The sequence below is a fragment of the Arachis hypogaea genome, chromosome 16 (assembly GCF_003086295.3).
Source record: "Arachis hypogaea cultivar Tifrunner chromosome 16, arahy.Tifrunner.gnm2.J5K5, whole genome shotgun sequence".
Taxonomy (NCBI): domain Eukaryota; kingdom Viridiplantae; phylum Streptophyta; class Magnoliopsida; order Fabales; family Fabaceae; genus Arachis; species Arachis hypogaea.
In genome coordinates, this window is record NC_092051.1 from 111,734,506 (window position 1) to 111,746,123 (window position 11,618).

General features: G+C 37.9%; 1 non-coding gene across 1 annotated transcript; it reads right to left on the reverse strand.

Annotated features, from left to right (window-relative positions):
* Positions 1 to 8,994: 8,994 nt before the first annotated feature.
* Positions 8,995 to 9,102, reverse strand: LOC112760457 (small nucleolar RNA R71). The gene has a single exon (XR_003180896.1). It is a non-coding gene; the product is annotated as a small nucleolar RNA R71 (small nucleolar RNA).
* Positions 9,103 to 11,618: the final 2,516 nt, after the last annotated feature.

The window sequence follows — 11,618 nt, forward strand, 5'->3', positions numbered from 1 at the left end:
AAGAAATAAGTTTGCGAAACAATGATTTCAAAAAGACTTCCGCTAAGCAAAAACTTTTGATATCTAAATCGTTTTCTTTGATAAACGCCCTTTAAGGGAACAAATGCACATATTTAGGGGGAACTCCTGCAAAATTTTTTTTTGTGAAGTCTTCTCCAAAGCTTTCTATAAAACAAAGTACATTATTGTTGCTTTCAAAATCATTTATAAATGCATATCCTCAAAATTGGTTTGTCATTATCAAAAAGGGGAAAATTGTAAATCATGTTGCTTGTATGCGAAGTTTGTATTCGTAGGTTTTGATGAATGACAAACCAACAAACGACATGAAAGACAAACCAACAAACAACTTGAATGAACAAGCATGTTGAAAGATCAACCAACATTCAACGTTGAGGAATGAAGAGTTGAAAGCAACACAACAACAACAAGAAACTCAAGTCCACAACATTTGAAGACAAGTATAGTGTCTTAGGACTTAGGTAACTTCTTGTTAAGAACCAATTGCTAAATCTCTCAACACACACTCACAAAAATGTTTTGATGCACATCTTGCAATTCGATGCTAGCCAAATGGTTTAAAAACTTGTTTTCAAAGGTACAAAAGCATAAGAATTGACTCCAACAAGTTTGAGATCAATCCTAAGTATTTTGAAGTGATTTTAAGCCATTCTTTAAGGTTTGCATCGATGCACACTCATCTTGCATCGATGCAAAGCATGCGACGACTTGTTGCATCGATGCAACCTAGCTGAAAACTCAAATTTCAGCTTCAAAGACACATTTGCATCGATGCAAAGTGTTACGCATCGATGCAAATGATTCAAAAACATAAAAAACGGCTAGTTTTGACAAAAAGGCTCCATCCCATTAACTCCCCAACGTTTCTAAGGTTTGGGGAGTCTATAAATAGATGGATTGAAGCCTTATTTCAGATACTTGAGTATTTGCAAACTATCTTGTTCATATTCTTTCATTCTACACATTTTTTTAAGGTGTTATAATACACAATTTGAGAGAGCAATATCAATTGGTTCAATAGTGCTAAACTTGTAATCATACACTCTTCTAGAGAGTACTCATTTCGTCTCAACAATTCTTTGAGAATTGTTTTCTTGTACACTTTGTAAATTGGAGTGTGATCTCCAAGGTTGAGTCAAGAGTTATAAACACTATAGTCGGTGAGGATACCAAAGAAGTATACTAAGTACTCAAGGCAAATCTTAGAGAAGGTATCTCTAAGTGGAGTGGGTTAGTATACGAGTGGTGATCATATACCGTGAGGTGTTAGAAACTAAGGACTCGGATTGTAAAAGGTTTTGCGCGAGCACCTTGAAGCTTGGCAATAGTGGAACTTCTCAATAGCGATTGAGAAAGAAAGTGGACGTAGGACAAGGATTGTGCCGAACCACTCTAAATAGCGTTTGCATCTCTCCAAACTCATCTCTTCAATATTATTGTCTTTTACCTTTGAGCAAATAAATTGTGATCGAAAAGTAGCTTCGTAAGTACTTAAGGAATAGCTTAAGTCCGATTGGTGAAAAGCTTGATCAATTTATTTGAGTTGGTGTCTATTGGAAAGTAAAAGCTCCTTATAAATGCTTAGCAATTGAGTTAAGCTCTTGGAAAAATACTAGTACAATAACACTTTTGTATATTGTCTTTAACTTTCGCAAAAAGATTCATTGTTGTTGCAATACTCAATTCACCCCCCCTCTTGAGTAATTGTGCATAGGTTCTACAATGAGGTACAAGATGAATTACTAAAAGTAGTTTTTATAGTAAACTAGTGACCTAGGGTTACAAAAAATGAGTAAGCTAGGATGTTTAGTGTAAAAATCCACTTTCGGGGCCCACTTGGTGTGTGATTGGGCTGAGCATTGAAGCTTTCATATGTAGAGACTTTTCTTGGAGTTAAACGCCAGTTTTTGTGCCAGTTTGGGCGTTTAACTCCAGCTTTTATGCCAGTTCTGGCGTTAAACGCCAGAATTCTTAAGCTGACTTGGAACGCCGGTTTGGGCCATCAAAACTTGGGCAAAGTATGGACTATTATATATTGCTGGAAATCCCAGGATGTATACTTTCCAATGCAATTGAGAGCGTGCCAATTGGTCTTCTGTAGCTCCAAAAAATTCACTTCGAGTGCAGGGAGATCAGAATCCAACAGCATCTGCAGTCCTTTTTCAGCCTCTGAATAAGATTTTTACTCAGGTCCCTCAATTTCAGCCAGAAAATACCTGAAGTCACAAAAAAACACACAAACTCATAGTAAAGTCCGGAAAATTGAATTTTAAATAAAAACTAATAAAAATATAATAAAAACTAACTAAAATCTACTGAAAACATACTAAAAATAATGCTAAAAAGCGTATAAATTATCCGCTCATCACAACAGCAAACTTAAATTGTTGCTTGTCCCCAAGAAACTGAAAATCAAATAGGATAAAAAGAAGAGAATATACAATGAATTCCAAAAACATCTATGAAGATCAGTCTTAATTAGATGAGCGGGGCTATTAGCTTTTTGCTTCTGAACAGTTTTGGCATCTCACTTTTTCCTTTGAAGTTCAGAATGATTGGCATCTATAGGAACTCAGAATTTAGATAGTGTTATTGATTTTCCTAGTTAAGTGTGTTGATTCTTGAACACAGCTACTTTATGAGTCTTGGCCGTGACCCAAAGCATTTTGTTTTCCAGTATTACCACCGGATACATAAATGCCACAGACACATAACTAGGTGAACCTTTTCAGATTGTGACTCAGCTTTGCTAGAGTCCCCAATTAGAGGTGTCCAGAGCTCTTAAGCACACTCTTTTTTTTCTTTGGACCACGACTTTAACCGCTCAGTCTCAAGTTTTCACTTGACACCTTCACGCTACAAGCACATGGTTAGGGATAGCTTGGTTTAGCCGCTTAGGCTAGGATTTTATTCCTGAGGGCCCTCCTATCCACTGATGCTCAAAGCCTTGGATCCTTTTTATTACCCTTGCCTTTTGGTTTAAAGGGCTATTGGCTTCTTCTGCTTGCTTTTTCTTTCTTTTTCTTTTTTTTTTCGCATATCATCCTCTCTCTCTCTTTTTTTTTTCTATTCACTGCTTTTTCTTGCTTCACGAATCATTTTTTTTTATTTTTCAGATTATCAATAACACTTCTCCTTTTCCATCATTCTTTCAAGAGCCAACAATTTTAACATTCATAAACAACAAATTCAAACATATGCACTGTTCAAGCATTCATTCAGAAAACAAGAGTATTGCCACCACATCAAAATAATTAAACTATTTTAAAATTTGAAATTCATGTACTTCTTTTTCTTTTTCAATTAAAAACACTTTTTATTTAAGAAAGGTGATGGATTCATAGGACATTCATAGCTTTAAGACATAAACTTTAAATTTTATTAATCATGGAATGACAATAAGACTCAAAAATAAATATAAGAGCAAACTAATAATAATAGGAGACAGAAAAGTAAAAAAAAAAAATAGAAAAATAAATGACTCTTAAAATAGACTCTTAATAATAAAGGTTATCACAGAGTTAGGACTCAACAACCTTGATTTTGAGAAGTGGATACTCCCTCAATCTGTGGGGTGCTTGGTCCTTCAAGGGAGAGCTTCTGGCACTTCAGCTCTTGTAGCTCACGCCCCTGCTTCTCCTGTTCCTTCAGCAGTTTGCAGAGCATGCAGTTTTGATTCTGCTGTTCTTCCTTAAGTTGTTCCATAGCTTCTTGCAGCTTGGTAACAGATGCTTCTAAGCAGGTCCAGTAGTCAATTTTAGGAATTTCTGGGAGGAACTCCTGCGCCCTCCTTTTTATGGAGTTGTCTTGCACTTATCCTTCCATTAACTTCTTGGTGATTGGGTGTTCGATTGGGATGAATTCATCTACTCCCATCCTCACCCCAGCATCTTTACATAGCAGAGAAATTAAGCTTGGGTAGGCCAGTTTGGCTTCAGTGGAGTTCTTGTTTGCAATTATGTAAATCTCACAAGAAATCAGATGATGAATCTCCACTTCTTTTCCAAGCATAATACAATGAATCATCACTGCTCTTTTGACAGTGACCTCAGAGCGGTTGCTAGTGGGCAATATAGAACGCCCAATGAAGTCCAACCAGCCTCTTGCAACTGGTTTGAGATCTCCCCTCTTGAGTTGGTTTGGGACACCTTTTGAATTAGTTATCCACTTAGTTCCGGGGAGGCATATGTCCTCTAGAACTTGATCTAACCCCTTATCTACTCTCACCATTCTCCTATTAAAGGATTCTAGATCATCTTGTAGTTGAGGCAGTTTGAAGACCTCTCTTATTTTGTCCAGATGGAAGTAAATAAGCCACCCTCTGACCATGGTTCGGTAGGTATGAAAGGCGGTTCCAGTTATTCTCTACTTATCTGTTAGCCACAGATTTGAGTAGAATTCCTGAACCATGTTTCTTCCAACATTTGTTTCAGGATTAGCTAGAATTTCCCATCCTCTGTTTTGAATTTGCTCTTGGATCTCCGGATATTCATCTTCTTTTAGATTGAATTTAACTTCCGGGATCACTGACCTCAGACCCATTATTTTGTGGTAATGGTCTGTGGTATGCGAAATCATGATCACTCAGATTTAGATTTGTAAAATAATTTGTTCGTTCTTTCCCTGGAAATGGCACCAAAAATGGATGCACAGAACCATGGTCCAAACATAACTTCACAACTTCGCACAACTAACCAGCAAGTGCACTGGGTCGTCCAAGTAATAAAACCTTACGTGATTAAGGGTCGATCCTACGGAGATTCTTGGTATGAAGCAAGCTATGGTCACCTTGTAAATCTCAGTCAGGCGTTGATGAGCGGATAATTTATACGCTTTTCGGCATTGTTTTTAGTATGTTTTTAGTAGGATCTAGTTACTTTTAGGGATGTTTTCATTAGTTTTTACGTTAAATTCACATTTTCGAACTTTACTATGAGTTTGTGTGTTTTTCTGTGATTTCAGGTATTTTCTGACTGAAATTGAGGGACTTGAGCAGAAATCAGATTCAGAGGTTGAAGAAGGACTGCTGATGCTGTTGGATTCTGACCTCCCTGCACTCAAAGTGGATTTTCTGGAGCTACAGAACTCGAAATGGCGTGCTTCCAATTGCGTTGGAAAGTAGACATCCAGGGATTTCCATCAATATATAATAGTCCATACTTTGTCCAAGAATAGATGACGTAAACTGGCGTTCAACGCCAGCTTTCTACCCAAATCTGGCGTCCAGCGCCAGAAAAGGAGCCAAAACCAGAGTTGAACGCCCAAACTGGCACAAAAACTGGCGTTCAACTCCAAGAAGAACCTCTACACGTGCAACACTCAAGCCCAGCCCAAGCACACACCAAGTGGGCCCCGGAAGTGGATTTATGCATCAATTACTTACTCATGTAAACCCTAGTGACTAGTTTATTATAAATAGGACCTTTTACTATTGTATTAGACATCTTTGGTCTCAGTTTTAATCCATTGTTCATCTTAGGAGACTATTGATCAAGTTTTAGGGGGCTGGCCATCTCGGCCATGCCTGAACCTTCACTTATGTATTTTCATACGGTAGAGTTTCTACACTCCATAGATTAAGGTGTGGAGCTCTGCTGTTCCTCAAAGATTAATGCAAAGTACTACTGTTTTCTATTCAACTCATCTTATTTCGCTTCTAAGATATCCATTCGCACCCAAGAACGTGATGAAGATGATGATTATGTGTGACGCTCATCACCATTCTCCCCTATGAACACGTGTCTGACAAACACTTCCGTTCTACATGAAATAAGCTAGAATGAATATCTCTTAGATCTCCTAACCGAAATCTTCGTGGCGTAAGCTAGAATGATGGCGGCATTTAAGAGAATCCGGAAGGTCTAAACCTTGTCTGTGGTATTCCGAGTAGGATTCAATGATTGAATGACTGTGACGAGCTCCTAACTCGCGATTGCAGGGCGTTAGTGACAGACGCAAAAGGATAGTAAATCCTATTCCAGCATGATCGAGAACCGACAGATGAATAGCCGTGCCGTGACAGGGTGCGTGAGCATATTATTCACTGAGAGGATAAGATGAAGCCATTGGCAAGGGTGATGCTTCCAGACGATTAGCCGTGCCGTGACAGGGCATTGGATCATTTTCCCGAGAGATGACCGAAAGTAGCCATTGACAGTGGTGATGTATCACATAAAGCCAGCCATGGAAAGGAGTAAGACTGATTGGATGAAGATAGCAGGAAAGCAGAGGTTCAGAGGAACGAAAAGCATCTCCATTCGCTTATCTGAAATTCCTACCAATGATTTACATAAGTACCTCTATCCCTATTCTATTATTTGTTATTCGAAAACTCTATAATTATTTTATATCCGCCTGACTGAGGTTTACAAGGTGACCATAGCTTGCTTTATACCAACAATCTCCGTGGGATTCGACCCTTACTCACGTAAGGTATTACTTGGACGACCCAGTGCACTTGCTGGTTAGTTGTATCGAAGTTGTGACAGACAATAAAACTAGATCAGAGCACCAGGCCTTTGAAGCCATGGATATGTATCACAATTTCGTGCACCAAGTTTTTGGCACTGTTGTCGGGGATTGTTCAAGTTTGGACAACTGATGGTTCATCTTGTTGCTCAGATTAGGTAACTTTCTTTTCGTTTTCTTTTCAAAAATTTTTTAAAAAATATTTCAAAATTTTCTCACCTGTTTTCGAAAAAAATTTTAGATTCAAAATTTTTAAGAATGAATTCTAGTGTTTCATGAAGCATGTGAAGCCTGGATGGCTGTAAAGCCATGTCTAAATTTATTTGGACTGAGGCTTGCAATTTGTTATCAAGAGAAATATACTCTGATGTTAAATGCTGAAGCTTGGCTGGCCATTGGCCATGTCTAGTGTTTTGGACCGGAGCTTTCATTGAAAGCTTGGCTGGCTAGTGAGCCATGTCTAATTCCTGGACTGAAGCTTTAGACTAACATGGCAAGATTCCTGGAATTCATATTAAAAATTTTGGAATCCTTATTTTTTCTTTTTCATATAAATTTCGAAAAAATAAAAAAAAATGTAGAAAATCATAAAAATCAAAAACATTTTTTGTGTTTCTTGTTTGAGTCATGAGTCATGTTATAAGTTTGGTGTCAATTGCATGTGCATCTTGCATTTTTCGAAAATTTCATGCATTCATAGTGTTCTTCATGATCTTCAAGTTGTTCTTGGTAAGTCTTCTTGTTTGATCTTGATGATTTTTTGTTTTGTGTTGTATGGTGTTTTTCATATGCATTCTTGAATTCTTAGTGCGTAAGCATTAAAGAATTCTAAGTTTGGTGTCTTGCATGTTTTCTTTGCATTAAAAATTTTTCAAAATTGTGTCTATGATGTTCATCTTGACATTCAAAGTGTTCTTGGTGTTCATCTTGACATTCATAGCATTCTTGCATGCATCACATGTTTTGATCTAAAAATTTCATGCATTGCATCATTTTAGTGTTTTTCTCTTGCATCATAAAAATTCAAAAATCAAAAAAATATCTTTTCCTTTTTCTCTCATCAAATTCGAAAATTTGGGTTGACTTTTTCAAAAATTTTTAAAATCAAGTTGTTTCTTATGAGTCAAATCAAATTTTCAATTTGAAAATCTTATCTTTTCAAAATCTTTTTCAAAAATCAAATCTTTTTCAAAATTCTTAGTTATTTTCGAAAATTCTAAAAATATTTTTCAAAAATCTTTTTCTTATTTTTATATCAAATTTTCGAAAATAACATAATCAATTAATGTTTTGATTCAAAAATTTCAAGTTTCTTACTTGCTTGTTAAGAAAGATTCAAACTTTAAGTTCTAGAATCATATCTTGTGATCTCTTGTGAATCAAGTCATTAATTGAGATTTTAAAAATCAAATCTTTTTCAAAAACTAATTTCTATCAAATCTTTTCAAAAATATCTTCTTATCTTATCTTTTTCAAAAATTTGATTTCAAAATATCTTTTCTAACTTCCTAACTTCTTATCTTTTCAAAATTTGTTTCAACTAACTAACTAACTTTTTGTTTGTTTCTTAACTTTTTCAAAACTACCTAACTAACTCTCTCTCTCTCTCTCTCTCATTTTCGAAAATATCTTCCCCCTTTTTCAAAATTTCTTTTTAATTTATTAATTATTTTAATTTTTAAATCTTAATTTTCGAAAATTACTAACATTTTTTATAAACTATTTTCAAAAATCACTAACTCTTTTTTAAAAATATTTTTCGAAAATTCTCCCTCTCCCATCTTATTCTATTTATTTATTCATTTACTAACATCTCATCTCACATCTCAACCATCCTCACAGTTGTGTTTCTTCCATTATATTACATTCTTTGTCTCCCCCTCTTCTTCTATTCACACAGGGATCCCTATACTGTGGTATAAAGGATCCATATTATTATTATTATTATTTTTGTGCCCTCTTCTTTGCCATATGAGCAGGAGCAAGGACAAGAATATTCTTGTTGAAGCAGATCCAGAACCTGAAAGGACTCTGAAGAGAAAATTAAGAGAAGCTAAATTACAACAATCCAGAGATAACCTTTCAGAAATTTTCGAACAGGAAGAGGAGATGGTAGCCGAAAATAATAATAATGTAAGGAAGATGCTTGGTGACTTTACTGCACCTAATTCCAATTTACATGGAAGAAGCATCTCCATTCCTGCCATTGGAGCAAACAACTTTGAGCTGAAACCTCAATTAGTTTCTCTGATGCAGCAAAACTGCAAGTTTTATGGACTTCCATCTGAAGATCCTTTTTAGTTTTTAACTGAATTCTTGCAGATATGTGATACTGTTAAGACTAATGGAGTAGATCCTGAAGTCTACAGGCTCATACTTTTCCCTTTTGCTGTAAGAGACAGAGCTAGATTATGGTTGGATTCTCAACCCAAAGACAGCCTGAACTCTTGGGATAAGCTGGTCACGGCTTTCTTAGCCAAGTACTTTCCTCCTCAAAAGCTGAGCAAGCTTAGAACTAATGTTCAAACCTTCAAACAGAAAGAAGGTGAATCCCTCTATGAAGCTTGGGAAAGATACAAACAGTTGACCAAAAAGTGTCCTTCTGACATGCTTTCAGAATGGACCATCCTGGATATATTCTATGATGGTTTATCTGAGTTATCAAAGATGTCACTGGACACTTCTGCAGGTGGATCCATTCACCTAAAGAAAACGCCTGCAGAAGCTCAAGAACTCATTGACATGGTTGCTAATAACCAGTTCATGTACACTTCTGAAAGGAATCCTGTGAGTAATGGGACGCCTATGAAGAAGGGAGTTCTTGAAGTTGATACTCTGAATGCCATATTGGCTCAGAATAAAATATTGACTCAGCAAGTCAATATGATCTCTCAGAGTCTGCATGGAATGCAAGCTGCATCCAACAGTACTCAAGAGGCTTCTTATGAAGAAGAAGCTTATGATCCTGAGAACCCTGCAATAGCAGAGGTGAATTACTTAGGTGAACCTTATAGAAACACCTATAACTCATCATGGAGAAATCATCCAAATTTCTCATGGAAGGATCAAAAGCCTCAACAAGGCTTTAATAATGGTGGAAGAAACAGGTTTAGCAATAGCAAGCCTTTTCCATCATCCACTCAGCAACAGACAGAGAACTCTGAACAAAATGCTTCTAATTTAGCAAATCTAGTCTCTGATCTATCGAAGGCCACTGTGAGCTTCATGAATGAAACAAGGTCTTCCATTAGAAATATGGAAGCACAAATGGGCCAGCTGAGTAAAAGGATCACTGAAATCCCTCCCAGTACTCTCCCAAGCAATACAGAAGAGAATCCAAAAGGAGAGTGCAAGGCCATTAACATAAGCAAAATGGCCGAACCCAATGAGGGAGAGGAGGACGTGAATCCCAAGGAGGAAGACCTCCTGGGACGTCCAGTGATCAATAAGGAGCTTCCCTCTGAGGAACCAAAGGACTCTGAGGCTCATCTAGAGACCATAGAAATTCCATTGAACCTCCTTATACCCTTCATGAGCTCTGATGAGTATTCCTCTTCTGAAGAGAATGAGGATGTTACTGAAGAGAAAACTGCCAAGTTTCTTGGTGCAATCATGAAGCTGAATGCCAAATTATTTGGCATTGATACTTGGGAAGTTGAACCTCCCTTGTTCATCAATGAACTAAGTGATCTGGATCAACTGACATTGCCTCAGAAGAGACAGGATTCTGGAAAGTTCATAATACCCTGTACCGTAGGCACCATGATCTTTAAGGCCCTGTGTGACCTTGGTTCAGGGATAAACCTCATGCCCCTCTCTGTAATAGAGAAACTGGGAATCTATGGGGTGCAAGCTGCTAGAATCTCATTAGAGATGGCAGACAACTCAAGAAAACAGGCTTATGGACAAGTAGAGGATGTGCTAGTAAAGGTTGAGGGCCTTTACATCCCTACTGATTTCATAGTCCTGGATACTGGAAAGGAAGAGGATGAATCCATCATCCTAGGAAGACCTTTCCTGGCCACAGCAAGAGCTGTGATTGATGTTGACAGAGGTGAAATAGTCCTTCAATGGAATGAGGACTCCCTTGTGTTTAAAACTCAAGGATTTCCCTCTGCAACCATGGAGAGGAAGCAGAAAAAGCTTCTCTCAAAGCAGAGTCAACCAGAGCCCCTACAGTCAAACTCTAAGTTTGGTGTTGGAGAGTCTCAACAAAGCTCTGCACATCTGTGAGGCTCCATGAGAGCCCACTGTCAAGCTATTGACATTAAAGAAGCGCTTGTTGGGAGGCAACCCAATTTTTATTTATCTAACTATTTTTTTTTCTCAGTTATATATCTTTGTAGGTTCATGATCATGTGGAGTCACAAAATAAATATAAAAATTGAAAACGGAATCAAAAACAGCAGAAGAAAAATCACACCCTGGAGGAGCATCTGTCTAGCGTTCAGCGCCAGAACAGAGCATGGTTCTGGTGCTGAACGCCCAAAATGGGCAGCTTTTGGGCGCTGAACGCCAGAACAGGCATGGTTCTGGCGTTCAACGCCAGAAATGGCACATAAATGGGCGTTGAACGCCCAAAATGGCCACCAACCTGGCGCTGAACGCCCAGAGTTGGGTACAAAGGCATTTTTACATGCCTAATGGGTGCAGGGATGTAAATCCTTGAACACTCAGGATCTGTGGACCCCACAGGATCCACTCAGGATCTGTGGACCCCACAGGATCCCCACCTATCTCCACTCACTTCTTCTCACCACTCTCTTTCACACAACCCCATAAACACTCTTCCCCAAAAACCCTTCACCAATCACCTCAAACACTCTTCCCCATCACCTCTTCACCACTCACATCCATCCACTCTTCCCCATAAACCTACCTCATAAACTCCACCTACCTTCAAAATTCAAAACCAATTTTCCACCCAAACCCACCCATATGGCCGAACCTTAACCCCCCTCCCTTCCCTATATAAAGCCCTCTATTCTTCATCAAATTCACACAACACACCCCTCTACACCCTTCTTGGCCGAAACCACATCTCCCTCTCCCTCTCCATATTTCTTATTCTTCTTCTTCTATTCTTTTATTTATTGCTCGAGGGCGAGCAATATTCTAAGTTTGGTGTG